We start from the raw sequence: 27,248 nt of genomic DNA on the forward strand, positions 1-27,248 counted from the left end.
CACAAAATTGGTCGAGGAAGCAAGCACTTTTGTGCAAATTCAAGCTGATGTAAAGTGCGCCCGTTGCCGTGAAGACTCGCCCACGCGAGTTCAGCGCGGCTAATAGGATTGACCTCTAAGTGTCACTGCTTCATACATATTACCGAACAAACACATTTTCAGCGCATGAGAAATGTGTGACACCTGGAGAATAGTCACTTTCATAACACAACACCAATGAAGCATAAGTTTCAATCAGATCGACTGATTAGCCTATCTAAATGTAACACATTAGAACTGTTAGCACTCGTATCAACTGGTTAGGAATTAACAAATAAAATTCAAAATCACCTCTAGGCGTAAGCATTAGGCATCATTTGCATTCACTATAAAAGTCACAATTGCATTTATTTGCAAATCTGCTGTTATCACAAGTCACGTGCAGCTCAGTACCAGTATATGGTTTAAGCCAGGTATATGTCCATGTTTATAGACTTCTGTTTTACAAGCAAAATCCACTTAAAGCTGGAACTACTTCTCTAATACTTTAGAACTCCATCTCTCACATACCTGACAAAAAGAAAACAAATCCTTGAAACATGTATAAAAAAGCATTATATATAACTTCAAGCAACAAAGAAAGCACCAATCAGATTCAGCGGATAACGTTTATGTGACCGGCGGTCAGGTCACAATACAGACGCTGGGATCCCGGAATCTGAAAATCCAGATGGTCGCTATGCTGACCAACAGGGACTATTCCCACTCGACACCCATAGTGTGGGAATATACCTTTTGGCAAACGCAGCGAGACACTAAGCCTGCTGCGTGAAGACCGCAGCAAGCCCGCAAGGAGCTTCATTTCACTCCCCCACCACCAGCGGCTGGGATCGCGCCATTAGTATTGTGACCGGCAGTTTCCTGACCGCCTGTCACACATACCCAGCGCGAATCAACAGCACATTCATAAACAGCCAATCACAAGCATCTCTCTATCCTGTTGCTCTGATCTCTTGTCCGTCTGGGCGACTCCAAGAACATGTTTAACATTTTTCTGCCTGGCTTCCACATTTCTTATTCTCCATCACACATACACACAGCCACTCATACACACTCCACAACACTGCATACTCACTGCCGCTGCAGCGGACCCGGCACCTGATGCTGGATGTAGAAGACACTGCTCGGATGGTGAGTAATTACCGACTCCCAATTGCTTAATTAGTCCTCGGGTGGGGGTGCCGCAGGGTCCCTGAGCAAGTCCCGGTGATTTTTTCTAAAAATCAGACTTGCTCTGGATGTGTATAAAAAATAAAAAAAAAGACGCAGTGATTTCTACAAAAATCACTGCGTCCCACCCATTTTCAGTCCTGCAATTGAATACCAGAACTTTGCGACTGCGGGAAAACCCCCAAGCCGCAGGGTTTTTGAATTTCCCATCCACAATTGGATTCCCCCCATAATGTGCTTAAGCACTCAGCCTATGTAACTGCTGTAAAAAATTAGCGCTGTGTGTGTTAACTGTGGCAACATGTTAGATTCAACAAGAAATAAAATAAAAATAACATTAAAAATTAATAAAAGCAATAAAATGAGTTGCTGATTAGCGATAATGTTGTTGTTCTTTTATGATATTTTCTGCACCTCTAAGAAGCTGGATGGGTGGGAATAGGTCATTTATGGCTGGAAAGTCTCCTTACCATAAACTTGCCCTGTTACTTCAATCTGGTTCTTCTGTAGCGCCAGAAGTCTCTTGTCCCTGACAATGTCTCCGGTCTCTGTGCTCCACACTTAACGGGAGCCGGGAGAGGAAGGATGGTGTCTGTCCTGGGGGGGTATTAAGTCCGCAGTGCTACGGACTGCCAGAGCTATAGAACAACCAGAGGAAAGGGACACAAGCTAACATGTTATTGGTACAGTTAACACACACAGCACTATCTTTCACAACAGTTCCATTAACAACCTAACCTGAACCGCTCTAGCACAAACCAGCGCAATACAAACTATTCCCTGTCCCACCTCTCCAAATGCAGGCTGGTGAAATGAATTGCATAGGAGCACTTGTTTCTGGGCACACATACAGCGATTTCACCCAATATGCTAACTATTCCTATTGCATGAGGCCTATAATAGTGTCCATATGAGAATACAATCCCCTAATCCCAGTTTGACATGGGTAAACCAACACATTTTTCATTATTAGGCTAGTACAAGAACACCTCAAAACAAAATAATGAATTGCACAGATGTACGCACTTGTGTTGCTTTGGTAAACTCACTCTAGGATTACACAGTGTGTTACTATTAATAGCAGACTGAACACAGACTCTTTAAGGATCTACAAATATTATTATTTATATCACTTAATATGGCCACACACACTGAAAGATTTTGTGTCAGCAGATCAGCAAATGGTCTAATAGGGTATCCGGTTGATAGACACCATATGTTAGACGGTCAAAAGGTCGACAGGGTCAAAAGGTCGACAGGGTCAAAAGGTAGACAGGGTCAAAAGGTAGACAGGGTCAAAAGGTAGACATGAAAATGGGTCGACAAAAAAGATAGCCAAATGTTTTTTTAAAATGTAACAAGTTTTTTGACTATTTCATTCCTTCTCTATCCATGTCGGCATACAGTTGGTTATAAACCTTGTGGCGAGCGAAGCGAGTCCCGCGAGGGTATGGCTTTCTACAATTGGGGTTCCCAGATGACAAAACTATCCACACAAACCACAAAAATGCAAAAAACATGGTGTCTACCTTTTTTATGTCAACCATTTTCATGTTGACCTTTTGACCCTGTCGACCATTTGACCCTGTCGACCTTTTGTACTGTCTACCCTTTTCGTGTCAACCTTTTGACCCTGTCAACCTAATGTCTGTCGAACATCAGGATTTTGGTACTTACCGATAAATCCCTTTCTTCGATTCCACAGGGGCTACTGGAGCGCAGTTACAATGGGGAAATAGTAGGCAGTAATTGGGAGCTGGCACTTTAAAATTCCAATACTGTGGCTAGCTCCTCCCCTACTATCTCCCCTCCAAGCCAGTCTACGTAAAACTGTGCCCGAGGAGAGCTGTAATAAACAAACCTTAAGGTAGGAGGTTAATGACGCCCTGTAAACCAGGATAACACAAACCAAACCTGGAACAGAGCCTAACAAAAAACAGGCTAACCTGGACTCAACAAGCAGTCATATATTGATCTGCAAACCGTTAAGCAAAAAACAAGGAGGAAACAGCGCTGGGCCGGCGTCCAGTGGCCCCTGTGGAATCGGAGAAAGGGATTTATCGGTAAGTACCAAAATCCTGATTTCTCCTTCATCCACTAGGGGCCACTGGAGCGCAGTTACAATGGGGACGTCCCAGAGCTCCCAAAACGGGTGGGAGAGCGCTGAGAGTTCTGTAAAACCGCTCGGCCAAACTGAGATGCCAAGGCTGCAAAAGTGTCAAACTTGTAGAATTTGACAAACGTATGTCGGCCCGACCAAGTAGCCGCCCGACATAAAGTAGTCATGGAGACCCCACGGGCAGCCGCCCATGAAGGTCCCACAGAGCGCGTGGAGTGCGCTGAAATGGAAGATGGAGGTTCCCGAGAAACTGCCAAATAAGCTTGTCTGATGGTCAGTCGAATCCATCGAGACAAGGTCTGCTTAGAAGCCGGCCAACCACGGCGAGCAGCATCGTATAGAACAAATAATGAATCTGACTTCCGAATAGCTGAAGTCCTATCCACATAGATCTTGAGCGCCCTGACAACGCCCAATGATCTCGAATCCGGAGAGTCCCCCGAGAGGGCCGGGACCACAAGCGGCTGATTGATGTGAAAATCAGACACCACCTTAGGTAGAAAGGACATACGAGTACGAAGCTCGGCCCTATCCGCATGAAACACCAGGTAAGGAGACCTACAAGAGAGAGCCCCAAGTTCCGACACCCGTCTAGCTGAAGCCAGCGCCAGGAGAAGAACCACCTTCCAGGTGAGATATTTTATCTCTACTGATTCCAGGGGCTCAAACACTGAAGACTGCAGAAAAGACAGGACCAGACTGAGGTCCCATGGCGCTGTCGGAGGACGGAAGGGAGGCTGTATTCGAAGAACCCCTTGAAAGAAAGTCTGAACCTCAGGCAGCAAGGCTAACTTTTTCTGGAAGAAAACCGAAAGAGCAGAGACCTGCACCTTTAGTGAACCCAGTCTTAGGCCTGCTGAAAAACCCGCCTGCAAAAAACGGAGAAGACGGGCTAAGCTATACACGGAAGGAGAAAATTCTCGACGTTCACACCAGGCTACATAAGCCTTCCAAATGCGGTAGTAGTGAGAAGATGTGACTGACTTTCTAGCCCGAAGCATAGTAGGGATAACTGTACGAGGAATCCCTTTCCTTTTCAAGATGGCTTTCTCAACAGCCACGCCGTCAAACGTAGCCTGCGTAAGTCTGGATAAAGAAAAGGACCCTGTTGTAGAAGATCGTCTCGTAGTGGCAGGGGCCAAGGCTCGGCCACTGACAACAGGTGTAGGGTGGAGTACCAAACCCTGCGTGGCCAATCCGGAGCCACCAGGAGGACCAGAGCGTCTTCTCTCTTGATGCGTTGCAGAACCCTCGACAACAGCGGGAAAGGAGGAAAGAGGTAAACGAACCGGAAATTCCAAGGAGCTGTGAGGGCATCCACGCCCGCCGCCGCCGGGTCCCTTGTCCGAGAGTAATAAAGAGGCAACTGATGGTTGCGGCGGGACGCCATGAGGTCGATCTGTGGTTTTCCCCACCGGCGTACCAGTTGCCAAAACACCTGGGGATGTAGTGACCACTCTCCCGGGTGCATGTCCTGGCGGCTTAGATAATCGGCTTCCCAATTGTCCACTCCCGGAATGAATATTGCCTAGAAGGACAGAGCATACTTCTCCGCCCAGAGGAGGATGTTGGTGACCTCCCTCATCACCGCACGGCTGCGAGTGCCGCCCTGACGGTTGATGTACGCTACTGTTGTGGCGTTGTCGGACTGAACTCTGACCGCTCGACCGCACAGTAGGTGATGTGCCTGAAGCAGGGCATTGTACACCGCCCTTAGTTCGAGAATGTTTATGGGGAGAGCGGATTCGTGGATTGACCAGCGCCCCTGAAACCGATGTTCCAGGGTCACTGCCCCCCAACCTCGCAGACTGGCATCCGTGGTGAGGAGAGTCCAATCCCATATACCGAACCGTCTTCCTTCCAACAGATGTGTCGACTGGAGCCACCAGAGCAGCGACGACCGTGCCTTTGGAGATAGCGTCACCCGCTGATGAAGGAACAGATAAGATCCTGACCACTGATGTAGAAGACACAGCTGAAACGGTCGAGAGTGGAAGCGACCGTACGGAAGAGCTTCGAACGCTGCTACCATCTTTCCCAGAAGGCGAATGCACAGATACACTGACACCCAACGGTGTCGAAGAACCGATCTTACCATTGTCTGCAGAGACAGTATCTTGTCCTGCGGAAGGAAAACCCTCTGACGGACTGTGTCGAGAATCATCCCCAGAAACAACAGCTGTTGTGAGGGGCATAAGTGAGACTTCGGGAAATTCAGGATCCACCCGTGTCGAATCAGAAGGTCCTGTGTGATCCGGATATTCTGAAGTAACCGTTCTGCTGAGCTTGCTTTTATTAGCAGATCATCCAGATAGGGAACAATTGTTACACCCTGCTTCCGAAGTAGGGCCATCATGACCGCCATGACCTTTGTGAACACTCTGGGAGCAGAAGAGAGACCGAAAGGAAGGGCCTGGAACTGTAAATGAGCGTCCTGTATTGCGAACCGGAGAAAAGCCTGATGAGGAGGCCAAATGGGAACATGTAAGTATGCATCCTTGATGTCTAAGGATGCCAGAAACTCATTTTTTTTTTCAACCCCGCAATAACAGACTGGAGGGACTCCATCTTGAACCTGAATACCTTCAAATACGGATTGAGATCTTTCAAGTTCGGGATTGGCCTGACCGAGCCGTCCGGCTTCGGTACCAGAAACAGGCTTGAGTAATAGCCCTGTTTCCGATGATGAGAGGGAACAGGGATCACCACCCTTGCGGATAGAAGCTTCTGGACCGCTGCCTGTAAGGCATGGGTCTTCAACCTGTGGCCCTCCAGCTGCTGTGAAACTACACATCCCAGCATGCCCTGCCACAGTTTTGCTATTAAGGTATGCTAAAACTGAGGCACTGCATGCTGGTATGTGTAGTTCCACAGCAGCTGGAGGGCCGCAGGTTGAAGACCCATGCTGTAAGGTAACTCCTCGGTTGTCGGAAACTGGCAAACCCGTGGTAAAAAAACGCTGGGGCGGTTGTTCCTGAAAATCGAGCTTGTAACCGCAAGTGATTAGATACCGGACCCAAGCGTCTGGGCAGGACTGTATCCAGACCTCCTTGAAATCCCACAGACGAGCTCCCACCCTGTGATCTCCCAGGTGGGAGGGAAGCCCGTCATGCGGTGGTAGTGGTAGAGGACTTAACCTCTGACTGGGCTGAGGTTGCGGAACCTCTCCCCCTGCCGCCGCCTCTACCTCTATGGCCACGGAAGGTAGAAGCTCCACCCCGGGCCTGGCCTCGAAACCTGGAAGGGGCACGAAAGGATCGAAAAGAGGGACCCCTATATGGCCTGCGAGTGGCTGGAGCAGCAGAAGGAAGATAAGTCGACTTACCTCCGGTGGCCTGATAGATCCAGGCATCCAGATCCTTACCAAACAGAAACTCCCCCGTAAAGGGCAACGCTTCTGCCGCCCTTTTGGATTCCGTATCCGCCTGCCACTGCCGGAGCCAGAGAGCTCTGCGGGCCGCAATTGCTAAAGCGGAAATTCTAGCTCCGAGAATACCTATGTCCTTGGACGCTTCGCAAAGATAAAGGGCTGATTCACGGATGTGTTCCGCCAACTCTATCAATTGATCCGCCAGCAATTCGTCACGAATTCCAGAGGACAAATGCTCCGCCCAAGCTTCGATCGCCTTGTTGACCCAACAACCTACCTGCGCTGGGCGATGTAATACCCCTGCCGCAGAGTAAATATTCTTTAAGGTAGATTCCAACTTCCTATCTGACGCCTCCTTAAGCGAAGTTGCACCCGGAACTGGTAGGACCGTCTTTTTGGACAGATGAGATACCGAAGGATCCACCAACGGAGAGGTCTCATAATGTGTCCTGCTATCTGCGGGAAAAGGATAAGAAGACAACAGTTTTCTTGATACCTGAAATTTTGCGTCTTGATGTTTCCAGGCTGCCGTTCTGAGCGCATCCAGCTCCTCCGAAACTGGAAAGGTCAACGGCAGGCATTGGTTGGTGCCAAACCTTGAAGGGCGTAAGGCGTCCTGCCCCGTCTCCTCCACCTGTAATACTGAGCGAATAGCAGTAATAAGAGCCTCTATACCCTGAGCTACTGGTTCAGAGTCCCCGTATACCTGATCCTCATCAGTATCCTGTATATCAACATCCTGTATATCCTGTACATCTAACCCTGCCTCATCTAATTGAGGCATATCATCGTCAAAGTCCTGCAACACCGAGGCTAGCAATCTCTTTTTAGAAGCCTGTTGAGGGGGGCTAAAGGACGGGGCTTGGGAAGGGATTACAGCCCTAGAAAGTCCATGTCGGGGCGCTCTGGGGTTCTGAGGAGGGCTGAGCCGATGGCTGTGACTCCTCACATAAAATCTGACCCTGGTTTTGTGTTGCCTTGGAGCCTTTACTGGCCATGGCAGCACCTAACACTGTGACCCTCCCCCACAGGAAAACAGCACTAGGCAGAAAGGGAGGGAGGGGGGAAAACAGGGAAAAATGCAGCCACAGCAGCCCGATCTAACCTGCACGATACTGTGCAGCGACAGGCTGTAATTTAGGTATAGGTGCCCCCAGTGCCCCCCTTCCCCACTGTAACTGTCTCACTGTGCTCCGTGGCGCTCCTCCGTCCCGCGCTGCATGAAAGGGAAAGGCCGCCAGCGTGCGCTGCTTCCGGCGGTGCAGAGCGGGACTAAGCTCCGCCCCCCTCCGCAAAGGCGCCAAATTCAAAGTTGCTTTGCGCCTTTTGCCGGATCCCCGTAGCGGCTCTGTGAGCCGCGCTGGCGGGGATCTGAGCGGAGAGGGGGGCGGAGCGAGCTTTAATAAATAAATAATAAACTCAATATAAGTCTGTGGTCGAACACTATGCACCCAATATAGAGCATTAGTTCTAAGCCATTTAGTCCCCTGAATCCTTATTCAAACCCCCCTTCTCAACCCTGCAGAGTGCCTGGGGGGGAAGAGGGGGGGTTATGGAGTACACACTCACCTTTTCTGTGGTGGAGTGGCCCCGGCCACTGATACTCACCGCTGCCATGCTGCCAGAATCTTCTGCTGGTGGAGCGGCATCGACACGCGCCGCACGCAGCGGTGTCCGGCCAGCTCAGGAGAGCTCAGTGTCTCCCTCAGCCGGGGCCCATCCCGAGCCGCACGCAGCTGCAATGGGACCCCGCCGGCAGCTCCCGCGGTGCAGACTGGCAGTGGCAAAGCTGCCAGTCTGTGAGTGTAAGTGAGAAAAAGAAAAATAATAAAGAAAAAAGAAAAAATTCTTCAGCTAAAACCCAAGTGAACTAGCTCCCTCGGGCACTAACTAAGACTGGCTTGGAGGGGAGATAGTAGGGGAGGAGCTAGCCACAGTATTGGAATTTTAAAGTGCCAGCTCCCAATTACTGCCTAATATTTCCCCATTGTAACTGCGCTCCAGTGGCCCCTAGTGGATGAAGGAGAAATATGGTGTCTACCTATTGACTGTCTAACTAGACACTGTCTATCTTTCATACCACACCGTCTAATAGATAGATGCAAAAGAGCATGAAGTCCCCCCATACACCAAGGGGCATATTTATCACAACCCGCATCTCAGATGTGGTTGTGATGCAATAAGTTTGCTTCCATTCACATTGCGATATTTGACAATATTGCACGGATGTAATAAAATATGCATGCAGGGACAGAGCTTGTGAGAAAGCTCTGTAGCTCCGAATCCCCTCCCCGCAGTTTTCAGGGTATTTTTCACAAATGTGGAGCTCATGCTGGTGTAGGTGTCCTACGTGGTCAATTAAGGATTCCTGGAACGGTCCTCATTCAGCAGCCCCGGCCCGCTCTGCCCCCGCTGTTTCGGCATGCCCTGCAATATGAGCAGTCTGCAGAGTTTCCGGATAAACCTACCCACACTGTCCAGCAAGTGTGGAAGGCAGCCAGCAGCATCTGGTCAGAGTGACAATTACACAGTAGCCCTCCTCCCAGGGTTTCTCTTGTGTGTCTGCAGCTGCTAGGGTTGAGCGGACGCTGCAGTGTCTGTGGGGTTAGTGGCCACAGTTCTGGGGTTTATTCCCACTGCCAGCAGGATATTACCTTGTGCAGCATGAAAACAGTAATAGGGAAGGCTTCTTGTTGTGTTCTAAGGGAATGTGCCATATATGCTTTATCCCAGTGGTTCTCAAACTGTGTGCCATAGCACCCTGGGGTGCCTCAGGACACTTGCAGGGGTGCCTTGGATTGGTGGTCTAGGACCAACTCAAATAATTCATGGTCAATGTAACAGGCAAAACCAGTGCTGGTGGCTGCCAATCATAAAATATGTTGGACAAACAAAAGCGAATCTTGTCCCTCACCACACAACTGAACCTAAGGATGACATATAAACACAATTACTTCATTTAATATTTCTTTCTAAATTTCTCAATAAGAAACTTTTGGCCTGGGGGTGCCGTGAAAAAATTCTGATACTTTAGGGTGCTGTGATTCACAAAAGTTTGGGGACCACTGGATTATCCTGCTCACTGGCGCGCTGTGCGCTCTCAGTGTGGGGGTTCACCGATACCGTTGTGGTGGCTCCCAGTTGCGATGGGAACCATGTGTCCTGTTATCGGTGTGCTGTGCGAGCGCAGCTGCTGGCTAGTGAGGTGCCATGATAATGTTGCCATCGGTCCCAGGTTGTTAGGAGAGTCCTGTGTGTTACTCACCGGCGGGTCAATACTCTTGTGTCGGTACTGCAGAGCATTCCGCTGGACACGAGAACATTTTTAAAACAGCTCGTCTTCAATTGTGGTGTGTTTCCATTTGCATGACTACTGCTGGATATGATAATTATGTAGTGTGGAGTGGACGAAACCTCACTCTCATCACTGAGGGGTCGGGAGCGCTACAAATCCGGTCGCCAGGTGTCAAATTTTAGTCGCCATGGCAACCTGGCCCCTGAGATTTGTCAAGCTCTGGTTAGGTGGCAGTTTAAAAGCTAGTTGCAAACCTGACAGATGCGAGGAACGTTACACAATTTCTTTCTTCTGAGAGTGTCCAATTAACTGTTTTCACATGACTCAATTATCATTCCTATTTGAATAATTAATGTCCCTAAATATCATTGAGGTGGTGTTCTGAAATTAACTATGACAGACCAAACTGTGCGCACACTGTATTTGCAGCATGGCAAGTGCTCATCATTACCAGCATATGTCATGCAGCAGGTCGGATCAGGTGAGCCAATCGGACTGCTCACCACTTGATAATTTGACCTGGGTCCAGTGTACACACTGTGCAATAAATTCGGACCAGGCAGATAATCTGCCCGATTATTGTACAGTAGGTAGCCAAGTTTACACAATAGTAATCTCTACAATATTGCCAAAAGCCTTGTAAGATACTTACAAGCCCAAGAGGGCCACAAAGCAAGTGAAATGCATGTATATTACTATCTTTATTTACGCTGATCTATACAATACAGTAATATACACATATTTACAAACCATGCCCCCATCATATTTCACCATCTCTCTTTCATACTCCTTAAACACATCTGGCTGTGACAGGCTACTGCTGCCACTCCACTGCATGCTCCTCAGACAGAAAGTGGACACACTTCTTCCCTGAGCTTGTGGCCTGCCTGGCACTACTCAGACAGCATGCAGTCAGACTAGACTCAAGCATTTAAAAAATAAGATTTTACTCACCGGTAAATCTGTTTCTCGTAGTCCGTAGTGGATGCTGGGAACTCCGAAAGGACCATGGGGAATAGCGGCTCCGCAGGAGACTGGGCACAACTAAAGAAAGCCTTAGGTCACCTGGTGTGCACTGGCTCCTCCCACCATGACCCTCCTCCAAGCCTCAGTTAGGACACTGTGCCCGGACGAGCGGACATAATAAGGAAGGATTTTGAATCCCGGGTAAGACTCATACCAGCCACACCAATCACACCGTATAACTCGTGATACTATACCTAGTTAACAGTATGAAATACAACTGAGCCTCTCAACAGATGGCTCAACAAAACCCTTTAGTTAACAATAACTATGTACAAGTATTGCAGACAATCCGCACTTGGGATGGGCGCCCAGCATCCACTACGGACTACGAGAAATAGATTTACCGGTGAGTAAATTCTTATTTTCTCTGACGTCCTAGTGGATGCTGGGAACTCCGAAAGGACCATGGGGATTATACCAAAGCTCCCAAACGGGCGGGAGAGTGCGGATGACTCTGCAGCACCGAATGAGAGAACGCAAGGTCCTCCTCAGCCAGGGTATCAAATTTGTAGAATTTTGCAAACGTGTTTGCCCCTGACCAAGTAACAGCTCGGCAAAGTTGTAAAGCCGAGACCCCTCGGGCAGCCGCCCAAGATGAGCACACCTTCCCTGTGGAATGGGCTTTCACTGATTTAGGATGCGGCAGTCCAGCCGCAGAATGCGCCTGCTGAATCGTGTCACAGATCCAGCGAGCGATAGTCTGCTTAGAAGCAGGAGTACCCAGCCTGTTGGGTGCATACAGGATAAATAGCGAGTCAATTTTCCTGACTCTAGCCGTCCTGGAAACATAATTTTTCAAGGCCCTGACTACGTCCAGTAACTTGGAATCCTCCAAGTCCCTAGTAGCCGCAGGCACCACAATAGGTTGGTTCAAGTGAAAAGCTGATACCACCTTAGGGAGAAACTGGGGACGAGTCCTCAATTCTGCCCTATCCATATGGAAAATCAGATAAGGACTTTTATATGACAAAGCCGCCAATTCTGATACACGCCTGGCCGAAGCCAAGGCCAATAACATAACCACTTTCCGCGTGAGATATTTTAGATCCACGGTTTTTAGTGGTTCAAACCAATGTGATTTTAAGAAACTCAACACCACGTTGAGATCCCAAGGTGCCACTGGAGGCACAACCGGGGGCTGAATATGCAGCACTCCTTTACAATGTCTGAACTTCAGGTACTGAAGCTAATTCTTTCTGGAAGAAAATCGACAGAGCCGAGATCTGTATCTTAATGGAGCCTAATTTTAGGCCCATAGACCAGGCATTCCCAACCACGGTCCTCAAGGCACACCAACAGTGCAGGTTTTAGTGATATCCAGGCTTCAGCACAGATGGTTAAATCAAAATAACTGAGGTACTAATTAAGTCACCTGTGTTCAAGCCTGGATATCACTAAAACCTGGACTGTTAGTGTGCCTTGAGGACCGTGGTTGGGAAACACTGCCATAGACACTCCTGCTTGTAGGAAATGCAGAAATCGACCTAGTTGAAATTCCTCTGTTGGGGCCTTTTTTGGCCTCACACCAAGCAACTTATTTCCGCCATATGCGGTGATAATGTTTTGCAGTTACATCTTTTCTGGCTTGAATCAGCGTAGGAATGACTTCCTCCGGAATGCCCTTTTCCTTTAGGATCCGGCGTTCAACCGCCATGCCATCAAAACGTAGCCGCGGTAAGTCTTGGAACAGACAGGGCCCCTGCTGCAGCAGGTCCTGTCTGAGCGGCAGAGGCCATGGGTCCTCTGATATAATTTCTTGAAGTTCTGGGTACCAGGCTCTTCTTGGCCCATCCGGAACCACGAGTATCGTTCTTACTCCTCGCCTTCTTATTATTCTCAGTACCTTTGGTATGAGAGGCAGAGGGGGGGGAACACATAAACCGACTGGTACACCCACGGTGTTACCAGAGCGACCACAGCTATCGCCTGAAGGTCCCTTGACCTGGCGCAATATCTTTTATAGCTTTTTGTTGAGGCGGGACGCCTTCATGTCCACCTGTGGCCTTTCCCAATGGTGTACAATCCTTTGGAAGACTTCTGGATGAAGTCCCCACTCTCTCGGGTGGAAGTCGTGTCTGCTGAGAAGATCTGCTTCCCAGTTGTCCACTCCGGGAATGAACACTGCTGACAGTGCTAACACATGATTCTCCGCCCATCGGAGAATCCTTGTGGCTTCTGCCATCGCCATCCTGCTTCTTGTGCCGCCCTGTTGGTTTACATGGGCGACTGCCGTGATGTTGTCTGATTGGATCAGGACCGGCTGGTTTTGAAGCAGAGGCCTTGCCTGACTCAGGGCATTGTAAATGGCCCTCAGTTCCAGAATATTTATGTAGGGAAGTCACCTGACTTGACCAAAGTCCCTGGAAGTTTCTTCCCTGTGTGACTGCCCCCCAGCCTCAAAGGCTGGCATCCATGGTCACTAGGACCTAGTCCTGTATGTCGAACCTGCGGCCCTCTTGAAGATGGGCACTCTGCAGCCACTACAGTAGAGATACCCTGGTCCTTGGAGACAGGGTTATCAGCCGATGCATCTGAAGATGTGATCCGGACCACTTGTCTAACAGGTCCCACTGAAAAGTTCTTGCATGGAACCTGCCGAATGGGATTGCTTCGTAGGAAGCTATCATTTTTCCCAGGACTCGCGTGCAATGATGCACCGATAACTGTTTTGGCTTCAGGAGGTCTCTGACTAGAGATGACAGCTCCTTGGCTTTCTCCTCCGGGAGAAACACTTATTTCTGGTCTGTGTCCAGAACCATCCCCAGGAACAGTAGACGTGTCGTAGGAACCAGCTGTGACTTTGGACTGTTTAGAATCCAACCGTGCTGTTGTAGCACTTTCCAAAATAGTGCTACCCCGACTAGCAACTGCTCCTTGGACCTCGCCCTTATAAGGAGATTGTCCAAGTACGGGATAATTAAAACTCCCCTTTTTCGAAGGAGTATCATCATTCCGGCCATTACCTTGGTAACACCCTCGGTGTCATGTACAGTCCAAACGGCAGAGTCTGGACTTGGTAATGGTAATCCTGTACCACAAATCTGAGGTACTCCTGGCGAGGATAGTAAATGGGGACATGCAGGTAAGCATCCTTGATGTCCCGGGATACCATGTAATCCCCCTCGTCCAGGCTTGCAATAACCGCCCTGAGCGATTCCATCTTGAACTTGAATTTTTTTATGTATGTGTTCAAGGATTTTAAATATAAAAAAGGGTCACACCGAACCATGCGGTTTCGGTACCCCAAACCGTGTGGAATAGTAACCCCGTCCTTGTTGAAGTAGGGGCACCTTAAGTATTACCTGCTGGGAATACAGCTTATTAATTGCCTCTAGCACAGCCTCCCTGCCTGAGGGAGTTGTCGGCAAGGCATATTTGAGGAAACGGCGGGGGGAAGACATTTCGAATTCCAGCTTGTACCCCTGAAATACTACTTGAATGAAACAGGGATCCACCTGTGAGCGAGCCCACTGATCGCTGCAATTTTTGAGACGGCCCCCCACCGTACCTGGCTACACCTGTGGAGCCCCCGCGTCATGCTGTGGACTCAGAGGAAGCGAGAGAAGAATTATGATTCTGGGAACAGGCTGACTGGTGCAGCTTTTTCACTCTTCCCTTGTCTCTGTACAGAAAGGAAGCGCCTTTGACCCGCTTGCTTTTCTGAAGCCGAAAGGACTGTACCTGATAATACAGTGCTTTCTTAGTCTGTGAGGAAAACTGAGGTAAAAATATTTCTTCCCAGCTGTTGCTGCGGATACGAGGTCCAAGAGACCATCCCCAACTAATTCCTCACCCTTATAAGGCAGAATCTCTATGCGCCTTTTAAAGTCAGCATCACCTGTCCAGTGACAGGTCTCTAATACCCTCCTGACAGAATGGACATTACATTCATTTTGGATGCCAGCCGGCAAAATATCCCTCTGTGCATCCCTCATATATAAGACGACGTCTTTAATATGTTCTCATGTTAGCAAACTAGTATGTTTGACAGGGTCACCGACCACGCTGCAGCAGCACGCTCTGCAGGTTTCAGTCTAGTACCTGAGTGTGTAAATACAGACTTCAGGATAGCCTCCTGCTTTTTATCAACAGGTACCTTCAAAGTGGCCGTTCCTAAAACGGCAGTGCCACCTATTTTGACAACCGTGTGAGCGCCTTATCCACCCTAGGGGATATCTCCCAGCGTAACTTATCCTCTGGCGGGAAAAGGTACGCCATCAGTAACTTTTTAGAAATTACCAGTTTCTTATCAGGGGGAACCCACGCATTTCACACACTTCATTCATTCATCTGATGGGGGAACAAAACACTGCCTGCTTTTTCTCCCCAAACATAAAAACCCATTTTTAGAGGTTAATGTCAGAAATGTGTAACACATTTTTTATTGCCGGGATCAAGTCACGGATGTTCCTAGTGGATTGTGTATATGTCTCAACCTTGTCGACACTGGAGTCAGACTCCGTGTCGACATCTGTGTCTGCCATCTGAATGAGCGGGCGTTTTTGAGCCCCTGATGGCCTTTGAGACGCCTGGGCAGGCGCGGGCTGAGAAGCCGGCTGTCCCACAGCTGTTACGTCATCCACCCTTTTATGTAAGGAGTTGACACTGTCGGTTAATACCTTTCACCTAACCATCCACTCTGGTGTCGGCCCCACAGGGGGCGACATCACATTTATCGGCATCTGCTCCGTCACTATATAAGCCTCCTCCTCAAACATGTCAACACAGCCGTACCGACACACCGCACACACACAGGGAATGCTCTGACTGAGGACAGGACCCCACAAAGCCCTTTGGGGAGACAGAGAGAGAGTATGCCAGCACACACCAGAGCGCTATATAATGTGGGGATTAACACTATAACTGAGTGAATTTTCCCCCATAGCTGCTTGTATATACAATATTGCGCCTAAATTTAGTGCCCCCCCTCTCTTTTTAACCCTTTGAGCCTGAAAACTACAGGGGAGAGCCTGGGGAGCTTTCTTCCAGCTGCACTGTGAAGAGAAAATGGCGCCAGTGTGTCTGAGGGAGATAGCTCCGCCCCTTTTCCGCGGCCTATTCTCCCGCTTTTTTCTGTATTCTGGCAGGGGTATTTACCACATATATAGCCTCTGGGGCTATATATTGTGGTATTTTTGCCAGCCAAGGTGTTTTTATTGCTGCTCAGGGCGCCCCCCCAAGCGCCCTGCACCCTCAGTGACCGGAGTGTGAAATGTGTATGAGGAGCAATGGCGCACAGCTGCAGTGCTGTGCGCTACCTTGGTGAAGACTGATGTCTTCTGCCGCCGCTTTTCCGGACCTCTTCTTGCTTCTGGCTCTGTAAGGGGGACGGCGGCGCGGCTCCGGGACCGAACACCAAGGCTGGGCCTGCGGTCGATCCCTCTGGAGCTAATGGTGTCCAGTAGCCTAAGAAGCCCAAGCTGGCTGCAAGCAGGCAGGTTCGCTTCTTCTCCCCTTAGTCCCTCGCTGCAGTGAGCCTGTTGCCAGCAGGTCTCACTGAAAATAAAAAACCTAATTCTATACTTTCTTTCTAGAGGCTCAGGAGAGCCCCTAGTGTGCATCCAACCTCGGCCGGGCACAAGATCTAACTGAGGCTTGGAGGAGGGTCATGGTGGGAGGAGCCAGTGCACACCAGGTGACCTAAGGCTTTCTTTAGTTGTGCCCAGTCTCCTGCGGAGCCGCTATTCCCCATGGTCCTTTCGGAGTTCCCAGCATCCACTAGGACGTCAGAGAAAAAAGAATAGTAGATGAGGACCTTTTGCAGCTCGGGGGCCACATAGTGAGGCCCATTGGGTTTCATATCTCACTTGCAGCAAAAAAACGGGATAGATAAATGGAGACCGCTACAAACCTGAACAAATAATCAGTGTAGAACACCATTATGTGACAAACCCAACCCCAAAACCATAAATACATTCAATTTTGGGATATCTCAAAAACTCCTGAAATCACTAACATGTTGCCTTCCTGCTGCTGCAGAACTACAAATCCCAAGATATGCATTTCCTGACTGTAAATGGCAGGCAATAGAAAGACTACATTCTGACTGCAGAAATCTAGAATACATGATCCAGAACACACAGAACAGGCATACAAAGAAACCCTCAATCCGCAGAGTAACTGCAGATACACTAGTCAATTTTCTTTCAAGACACTGCTGAATAATCCTGTACAGTTACACTGAACAGCTATATACTGTACATGCAAACACACAGCCAAGTATTCACCAATCTACAGCTTTTGACACATACATATCATGAAATAGAAAAAATCTGTAGTGTTAAATAAAAACCACATATCTAAAACATTAACTATAAAAAAAATAAGAATTTACTTACCGATAATTCTATTTCTCGGAGTCCGTAGTGGATGCTGGGGTTCCTGAAAGGACCATGGGGAATAGCGGCTCCGCAGGAGACAGGGCACAAAAAAGTAAAGCTTTACTAGGTCAGGTGGTGTGCACTGGCTCCTCCCCCTATGACCCTCCTCCAGACTCCAGTTAGGTACTGTGCCCGGACGAGCATACACAATAAGGGAGGCATTTTGAATCCCGGGTAAGACTCATACCAGCCACACCAATCACACCGTACAACTTGTGATCTAAACCCAGTTAACAGTATGACAACAGAAAGGGCCTCTTAAAGATGGCTCCTTAACAATAACCCGAATTAGTTAACAATAACTATGTACAAGTATTGCAGATAATCCGCACTTGGGATGGGCGCCCAGCATCCACTACGGACTCCGAGAAATAGAATTATCGGTAAGTAAATTCTTATTTTCTCTATCGTCCTAAGTGGATGCTGGGGTTCCTGAAAGGACCATGGGGATTATACCAAAGCTCCCAAACGGGCGGGAGAGTGCGGATGACTCTGCAGCACCGAATGAGAGAACTCCAGGTCCTCCTTTGCCAGGGTATCAAATTTGTAAAATTTTACAAACGTGTTCTCCCCCGACCACGTAGCTGCTCGGCAGAGTTGTAATGCCGAGACCCCTCGGGCAGCCGCCCAAGATGAGCCCACCTTCCTTGTGGAGTGGGCTTTTACAGTTTTAGGCTGTGGCAGGCCTGCCACAGAATGTGCAAGTTGAATTGTGTTACAAATCCAACGAGCAATCGACTGCTTAGAAGCAGGTGCGCCCAACTTGTTGGGTGCATACAATATAAACAGCGAGTCAGATTTTCTGACTCCAGCCGTCCTTGCAATGTATATTTTTAAGGCTCTGACAACGTCCAACAACTTGGAGTCCTCCAAGTCGCTAGTGGCCGCAGGCACCACAATAGGTTGGTTCAGATGAAATGCTGATACCACTTTAGGGAGAAAATGCGGACGAGTCCGCAGTTCTGCCCTATCCGAATGGAAGATTAGATAAGGACTTTTATAAGATAAAGCCGCCAATTCAGATACTCTCCTGGCAGAGGCCAGGGCTAGTAACATAGTCACTTTCAATGTGAGATATTTCAAATCCACCTTTTTCAATGGTTCAAACCAATGGGATTTGAGGAAATCTAAAACTACATTTAGATCCCACGGTGCCACCGGAGGCACCACAGGAGGCTGTATATGCAGTACTCCCTTGACAAAGGTCTGGACCTCAGGGACAGAGGCCAATTCTTTTTGGAAGAATATTGACAGGGCCGAAATTTGAACCTTAATGGATCCCAATTTGAGACCCATAGATAATCCTGATTGCAGGAAATGTAGGAAACGACCCAGTTGGAATTCCTCCGTCGGAACCCTCCGATCCTCGCACCACGCTACATATTTTCGCCAAATGCGGTGATAATGTTTCACGGTGACTTCCTTCCGTGCCTTAATCAAGGTAGGAATGACTTCTTCTGGAATGCCTTTCCCTTTTAGGATCTGGCGTTCAACCGCCATGCCGTCAAACGCAGCCGCGGTAAGTCTTGAAAAAGACAGGGACCCTGCTGTAGCAGGTCCCTTCTCAGAGGTAGAGGCCACGGTTCGTCCGTGAGCATCTCTTGAAGTTCCGGATACCAAGTCCTTCTCGGCCAATCCGGAACCACTAGTATTGTTCTTACTCTTCTTTGCCGTATGATCTTCAATACCTTTGGTATGAGCGGCAGAGGAGGAAACACATACACTGACTGGTACACCCAAGGAGTTACCAGTGCGTCCACAGCTATTGCCTGTGGATCTCTTGACCTGGCGCAATATTTGTCCAGTTTCTTGTTGAGGCGAGACGCCATCATGTCTACAATTGGTCTTTCCCAACGGTCTATTAACATGTTGAAGACTTCTGGATGTAGACCCCACTCTCCCGGATGAAGATCGTGTCTGCTGAGGAAGTCTGCTTCCCAGTTGTCCACGCCCGGGATGAACACTGCTGACAGTGCTATCACGTGATTCTCCGCCCAGCGAAGAATCTTGGCAGCTTCTGCCATTGCACTCCTGCTTCTTGTGCCGCCCTGCCTGTTTACATGGGCGACCGCCGTGATGTTGTCCGACTGAATCAACACCGGCTTTCCTTGCAGGAGAAGTTCCGCCTGGCTTAGAGCATTGTAGATTGCTCTTAGTTCCAGAATGTTTATGTGAAGAGACTTTTCCAGACTCGTCCATACTCCCTGGAAGTTTCTTCCTTGTGTGACTGCTCCCCAGCCTCTCAGGCTGGCGTCCGTGGTCACCAGGATCCAATCCTGAATGCCGAATCTGCGGCCTTCTAATAGGTGAGCCTTCTGCAACCACCACAGAAGTGACACCCTTGTCTTTGGTGACAGGGTTATTCGCAGGTGCATCTGCAGATGCGACCCTGACCATTTGTCCAACAGATCCCTTTGGAATATTCTTGCATGGAATCTGCCGAATGGAATTGCTTCGTAAGAAGCCACCATTTTTCCCAGGACTCTTGTGCATTGATGTACTGACACTTTTCCTGGTTTTAGGAGGTTCCTGACCAGATCGGATAACTCCTTGGCTTTTTCCTCTGGAAGGAAAACCTTTTTCTGAACCGTGTCCAGAATCATTCCTAGGAACAGCAGACGAGTTGTCGGGATTAAATGGGATTTTGGAATATTCAGAATCCACCCGTGTTGTCTTAGCACCTCTTGAGATAGTGCTAAAGCTGTCTCCAGCTGTTCTCTGGACCTTGCCCTTATTAGGAGATCGTCCAAGTATGGGATAACTAATACGCCTTTTCTTCGAAGAAGAATCATCATCTCGGCCATTACCTTGGTAAAGACCCGAGGCGCCGTGGACAATCCGAACGGCAGCGTCTGAAACTGATAGTGACAGTTTTGAACAATGAACCTGAGGTACCCCTGGTGTGCGGGGTAAATCGGAACGTGTAGATACGCATCCTTGATGTCCAAGGATACCATAAAGTCCCCTTCTTCCAGGTTCGCTATCACTGCTCTGAGTGACTCCATCTTGAACTTGAACTTTTTTATGTAGAGGTTCAAGGACTTCAGATTTAGAATAGGCCTTACCGAGCCATCCGGCTTCGGTACCACAAATAGAGTGGAATAATACCCCTTTCCTTGTTGTAATAGGGGTACTTTGACTATCACCTGCTGAGCGTACAGCTTGTGAATGGCTTCCAACACCCTCTCCCTTTCGGAAGAGACGGTTGGTAAGGCAGACTTCAGGAAACGATGAGGAGGATCCGTCTCTAATTCCAACCTGTACCCCTGAGATATTATCTGCAGGATCCAGGGGTCTACCTGCGAGTGAGCCCACTGCGCGCTGTAATTTTTGAGACGGCCCCCCACTGTCCCCGAGTCCGCTTGAGAGGCCCCAGCGTCATGCTGAGGTTTTTGCAGGAGCCGGGGAGGGCTTCTGTTCCTGGGAAGGAGCTGCCTGTTGGTGTCTCTTCCCTCTTCCTCTGCCTCGTGGCAGGTACGACAAGCCCTTTGCTCTCTTATTTTTGTAGGAGCGAAAAGGCTGCGGTTGAAAGGTCGGTGCCTTTCTCTGTTGGGGAGTGACTTGAGGTAAAAAAGTGGATTTCCCGGCAGTAGCCGTGGCCACCAAGTCTGATAGACCAACTCCAAATAACTCCTCCCCTTTATACGGCAAAACCTCCATGTGACGTTTTGAATCCGCATCGCCTGTCCACTGTCGTGTCCATAAGGCTCTTCTGGCTGAAATGGACATAGCACTCACCCGAGATGCCAGTGTGCAAATATCCCTCTGTGCATCACGCATATAGATAAATGCATCCTTTATTTGTTCTAACGACAGTAAAACATTGTCCCTATCTAGGGTATCAATATTTTCAATCAGGGATTCTGACCAAACTACTCCAGCACTGCACATCCAGGCAGTTGCTATAGCTGGTCGTAGTATAACACCTGCATGTGTGTATATATTCTTTTGAATAACTTCCATCTTTCTATCTGATGGATCCTTAAGTGCGGCCGTCTCAGGAGAGGGTAACGCCACTTGTTTGGATAAGCGTGTGAGCGCCTTGTCCACCTTAGGGGGTGTTTCCCAGCGCGCCCTAACCTCTGGCGGGAAAGGGTATAATGCCAATAACTTTTTTGAAATTATCAACTTTTTATCAGGAGCAACCCACGCTTCATCACACACGTCATTTAATTCTTCTGATTCAGGAAAAACTGTTTTTTCACACCATACATAATACCCTGTTTTACGGTATCTGTAGTATCAGCTAAATGTAACGTCTCCTTCATTGCCAAAATCATATAACGTGTGGCCCTACTGGAAAATACGTTTGAATTTCTACCGTCGTCACTGGAATCAGTGCCCGTGTCTGGGTCTGTGTCGACCGACTGAGGCAAAGGGCGTTTTACAGCCCCTGACGGTGTTTGAGGCGCCTGGACAGGCATTAATTGATTGTCCGGCCGCCTCATGTCCTCAACTGACTGTTTAAGGGAAGATAAACCATCACGTAATTCCACAAATAAAGGCATCCATTCTGGTGTCGACCCCCTGGGGGGTGACATCTGCATATTTGGCAATTGCTCCGCCTCCACACCAATATCGTCCTCATACATGTCGACACCACGTACCGACACACACCGCAAACTCACAGGGAATGCTCTAATGAAGACAGGACCCACTAGCCCTTTTGGGGAGACAGAGGGAGAGTCTGCCAGCACACACCACAAAACGCTATATATACAAGGGATATCCTTATATTAAGTGCTCCCTTATAGCTGCTTTAATATATATATATATAGCCATTAATGTGCCCCCCCTCTCTGTTTTACCCTGTTTCTGTAGTGCAGTGCAGGGGAGAGACCTGGGAGCCGTTCTGACCAGCGGAGCTGTGACAGAAAATGGCGCCGTGTGCTGAGGAGATAGGCCCCGCCCCTTTTTCGGCGGGTTCTTCTCCCGCTATTTTTCCAGTCAGGCAGGGGTTAAATATCTCCATATAGCCCCTATGGGCTATATGTGAGGTATTTTTAGCCTTGTATAAGGTTTATATTTGCCTCTCAGAGCGCCCCCCCCCAGCGCTCTGCACCCTCAGTGACTGCCCAGTGAAGTGTGCTGAGAGGAAAATGGCGCACAGCTGCAGTGCTGTGCGCTACCTTATGAAGACTGAGGAGTCTTCAGCCGCCGGTTTCCGGACCTCTTCACGCTTCAGCATCTGCAAGGGGGTCGGCGGCGCGGCTCCGGGACCGGACTCCACGGCTGGGCCTGTGTTCGATCCCTCTGGAGCTAATGGTGTCCAGTAGCCAAGCAGCAAATCCACTCTGCATGCAGGTGAGTTTACTACTTTCCCCCTAAGTCCCACGTTGCAGTGATCCTGTTGCCAGCAGGACTCACTGTAAAGAAAAAAACCTAAACTAAACTTTCTCTAAGCAGCTCTTTAGGAGAGCCACCTAGATTGCACCCTTCTCGTTCGGGCACAAAATCTAACTGGAGTCTGGAGGAGGGTCATAGGGGGAGGAGCCAGTGCACACCACCTGACCTAGTAAAGCTTTACTTTTTTGTGCCCTGTCTCCTGCGGAGCCGCTATTCCCCATGGTCCTTTCAGGAACCCCAGCATCCACTTAGGACGATAGAGAAATAAGAATTTACTTACCGATAATTCTATTTCTCGGAGTCCGTAGTGGATGCTGGGGTTCCTGAAAGGACCATGGGGAATAGCGGCTCCGCAGGAGACAGGGCACAAAAAAGTAAAGCTTTTACCAGATCAGGTGGTGTGCACTGGCTCCTCCCCCTATGACCCTCCTCCAGACTCCAGTTAGGTACCGTGCCCGGACGAGCGTACACAATAAGGGAGGCAATTTGAATCCCGGGTAAGACTCATACCAGCCACACCAATCACACCGTACAACTTGTGATCTAAACCCAGTTAACAGTATGATAACAGAAAGAGCCTCTTAAAGATGGCTCCTTAACAATATAACCCGAATTTGTTAACAATAACTATGTACAGTATTGCAGATAATCCGCACTTGGGATGGGCGCCCAGCATCCACTACGGACTCCGAGAAATAGAATTATCGGTAAGTAAATTCTTATTTTCTCTATCGTCCTAAGTGGATGCTGGGGTTCCTGAAAGGACCATGGGGATTATACCAAAGCTCCCAAACGGGCGGGAGAGTGCGGATGACTCTGCAGCACCGAATGAGAGAATTCCAAGTCCTCTTTTGCCAGGGTATCAAATTTGTAGAATTTTACAAACGTGTTTTCCCCCGACCACGTAGCTGCTCGGCAGAATTGTAATGCCGAGACCCCTCGGGCAGCCGCCCAAGATGAGCCCACCTTCCTTGTGGAATGGGCCTTAACAGATTTAGGCTGTGGCAGGCCTGCCACAGAATGAGCAAGTTGAATTGTGTTACAAATCCAACGAGCAATCGTCTGCTTAGAAGCAGGGGCACCCAACTTGTTGGGTGCATATAGTATCAACAGCGAGTCAGATTTTCTGACTTCAGCCGTCCTTGAAATGTATATTTTTAAGGCTCTGACAACGTCCAACAACTTGGAGTCCTCCAAGTCGCCAGTGGCCGCAGGCACCACAATAGGTTGGTTCAGGTGAAACGCTGATACCACCTTAGGGAGAAAATGCGGACGAGTCCTCAGTTCTGCCCTATCCGAATGGAAGATTAGATAAGGCCTTTTATAAGATAAAGCCGCCAATTCAGATACTCTCCTGGCGGAAGCCAGGGCCAGTAACATAGTCACTTTCCATGTGAGATATTTAAAATCCACCTTTTTCAATGGTTCAAACCAATGGGATTTGAGGAAATCTAAAACTACATTTAGATCCCACGGTGCCACCGGAGGCACCACAGGAGGCTGTATATGCAGTACTCCTTTAACAAAAGTCTGTACCTCAGGAACTGAGGCCAATTCTTTTTGGAAGAATATTGACAGGGCCGAAATTTGAACCTTAATAGATCTCAATTTGAGACCCCTAGACAATCCTGATTGTAGGAAATGTAGGAAACGACCCAGTTGAAATTCCTCCGTCGGAACACTCCGATCCTCGCACCACGCGACATATTTTCGCCAAATGCGGTGATAATGTTTCGCGGTGACTTCCTTCCTTGCCTTAATCAAGGTAGGAATGACTTCTTCTGGAATGCCTTTCCCTTTTAGGATCTGGCGTTCAACCGCCATGCCGTCAAACGCAGCCGCGGTAAGTCTTGAAAGAGACAGGGACCCTGTTGTAGCAGGTCCCTTCTCAGAAGTAGAGGGCACGGGTCGTCCGTGACCAACTCTTGAAGTTCCGGTTACCAAGTCCTTCTTGGCCAATCCGGAGCCACTAGTATTTCTTACTCCTCCTCACCGTATAATCTTCAATACCTTTGGTATGAGAGGCAGAGGAGGAAACACATATACTGATTTGTACACCCAAGGTGTTACCAGTGCGTCCACAGCTATTGCCTGTGGATCTCTTGACCTGGCGCAATACTTGTCCAGTTTCTTGTTGAGGCGAGACGCCATCATGTCTACCATTGGTCTTTCCCAACAGTTTATTAGCATGTGGAAGACTTCTGGATGAAGACCCCCCTCTCCCGGGTGTATATCGTGTCTGCTGAGGAAGTCTGCTTCCCAGTTGTCCACGCCCGGGAAGAACACTGCTGACAGTGCTATTACGTGATTCTCCGCCCAGCGAAGAATCTTGGCAGCTTCTGCCATTGCACTCCTGCTTCTTGTGCCGCCCTGTCTGTTTACATGGGCGACCGCCGTGATGTTGTCCGACTGAATCAACACCGGTTTTCCTTGCAGGAGTGGTTCCGCCTGGCTTAGAGCATTTTAGATTGCTCTTAGTACCAGAATGTTTATGTGAATAGACTTTTCCAGGTTCGTCCATACCCCCTGGAAGTTTCTTCCTTGTGTGACTGCTCCCCAACCTCTCAGGCTGGCGTCCGTGGTCACCAGGATCAAATCCTGTATGCCGAATCTGCGGCCCTCCAATAGATGAGCCTTTTGCAACCACCACAGAAGATATACCCTTGTCCTTGGCGACAGGGTTATTCGCAGGTGCATCTGAGGATGCGACCCTGACCATTTGTCCAACAGATCCCTTTGGAAAATTCTTGCATGGAATCTGCCGAATGGAATTGCTTCGTAAAAAGCCACCATTTTTCCCAGGACTCTTGTGCATTGATGTACAGACACCTTTCCTGGTTTTAGGAGGTTCCTGACAGGTCGGATAACTCCTTGGCTTTTTCCTCGGGAAGAAAAACCTTTTTCTGAACCGTGTCCAGAATCATCCCTAGGAACAGCAGACGTATCGTCGGAAAACAGCTGCGATTCTTGGAATATTTAGAATCCAGTCGTGCCGTCGAAGAACTACTTTAGATAGTGCTCTTCCGACCTCCAACTGTTCTCTGGAACTTGCCCTTTTTAGGTCGTGCAAGTAAGGGATAATTTAGATGCCTTTTTTCTTTGAAGAAACATCTTTTCGGCCATTACCTTGGTAAAAAGGCCCGGGGTGCCGTGGATAATTCAAACGGCATCGTCTGAAACTGATATTGACAGTTCTGTACCACGAACCAGAGGTACCCTTGATGAGAAGGACAAATTTTGGACATGGAGGTAATCCTTGATGTCCAGGGACACCATATAGTCCCCTTTTTTCCGGTTCGCTATCACTGCTCTGAGTGACTTTATCTCGATTTGAACCTTTTATGTAAGTGTTCAAAACATTTTAGATTTAGACTATGTGTCACCAAGCCGTCTGGCTTCAGTACCACAATATAGTGTGGAAAAATAATACCCTTTTCCTTGTCGTAGGAGGGGTACTTTGATTATCACCTGCTGGATATACAGCTTGTGAATTGTTTCCAATGCTGCCTCCCTGTCGGAGGGAGCCGTTGGTAAAGCAGACTTCAGGAAGCTGCGAGGAGAAGATGTCTCGACTCTCCAATCTTTACCCCTGGGATAATACTCGTACGATCTAGGGGTCAACTTGCGAGTGATCCCACTGCGCCCTGAGACTCTTGAGACTACCCCCCCACCTTGAGTCCGCTTGCACGGCCCCAGCGTCATGCTGAGGACTTGGCAGACGCGGTGGAGGGCTTCTTTTCCTGGGAAAGGGCTGCCTGCTGCAGTCTACTTCCCTTACCTCTATGTCTGGGCAGATATGACTGGCCTTTTGCCTGCATGCCCTCATGGGAAAGGAAAGATTGAGGCTGAAAAGACGGTGTCTTTTTTAGCTGAGATGTAACTTGGGGTAAAAAAGGTTGGATTTCCCAGCTGTTGCTGTGGTCCCCAGGTCCGATGGACCGACCCCCAAATAACTCCTTCCCTTTATACAGCAATACTTCCATCTGCCGTATGGGATCTGTATCACCTGACCACTGTCGTGTCCCTGACATCTTCTGGGAGATATGGACAACGCACTTATCTTGATGCCAGAGAGCAAATATCCCTCTGTGCATCTCACATACATATATATAGAATGCATCCTATTAAATGCTCTACATGAATAAAATATTTTCAGTCAGGGAATCCGACCAAGCCAACCCAGCACTGCATCTCCAGGCTGATGGCGATCGCTGGTCGCAGTATAACCACCGTATGTGTGTATATACTTTTTAGGATATTTTTCCAGCTTCCTATCAGCTGGCTCCTTGAGGGCGGCCGTATCTGGAGACGGTAACGCCACTTGATAAGCGTGTGAGCGCCTTATCACCCTAAGGGGTGTTTCCCAACGTACCCTAATTTCTGGCGGGAAAGGGTATAACGCCAATATTTGCTATCGGGGTAACCCTACGCATCATCACACACTTCATTTTATTTTATCTGATTCAGGAAAAACTACAGGTAGTTTTTTCACTCCCACATAAT

The 27,248-nt window shown here is 48.8% G+C and overlaps 1 protein-coding gene across 2 annotated transcripts in view; it reads right to left on the reverse strand.

The window, feature by feature from the left end:
• STAU1 (staufen double-stranded RNA binding protein 1) overlaps positions 1 to 27,248 on the reverse strand; it is a 140,128-nt gene that overhangs the window by 103,302 nt on the left and 9,578 nt on the right. The window contains exon 2 of one of the 2 annotated variants that reach the window (XM_063958890.1): positions 1,680 to 1,847. The exons of the other annotated variant lie outside the window; for it this stretch is intronic. The gene's annotated coding sequence lies outside the window, so the exon portion shown is untranslated. The remainder of the gene's footprint in view (positions 1 to 1,679; positions 1,848 to 27,248) is intronic. 2 annotated transcript variants of the gene reach the window in all.

This window comes from Pseudophryne corroboree, chromosome 3, assembly GCF_028390025.1.
Source record: "Pseudophryne corroboree isolate aPseCor3 chromosome 3, aPseCor3.hap2, whole genome shotgun sequence".
NCBI lineage: Eukaryota > Metazoa > Chordata > Amphibia > Anura > Myobatrachidae > Pseudophryne > Pseudophryne corroboree.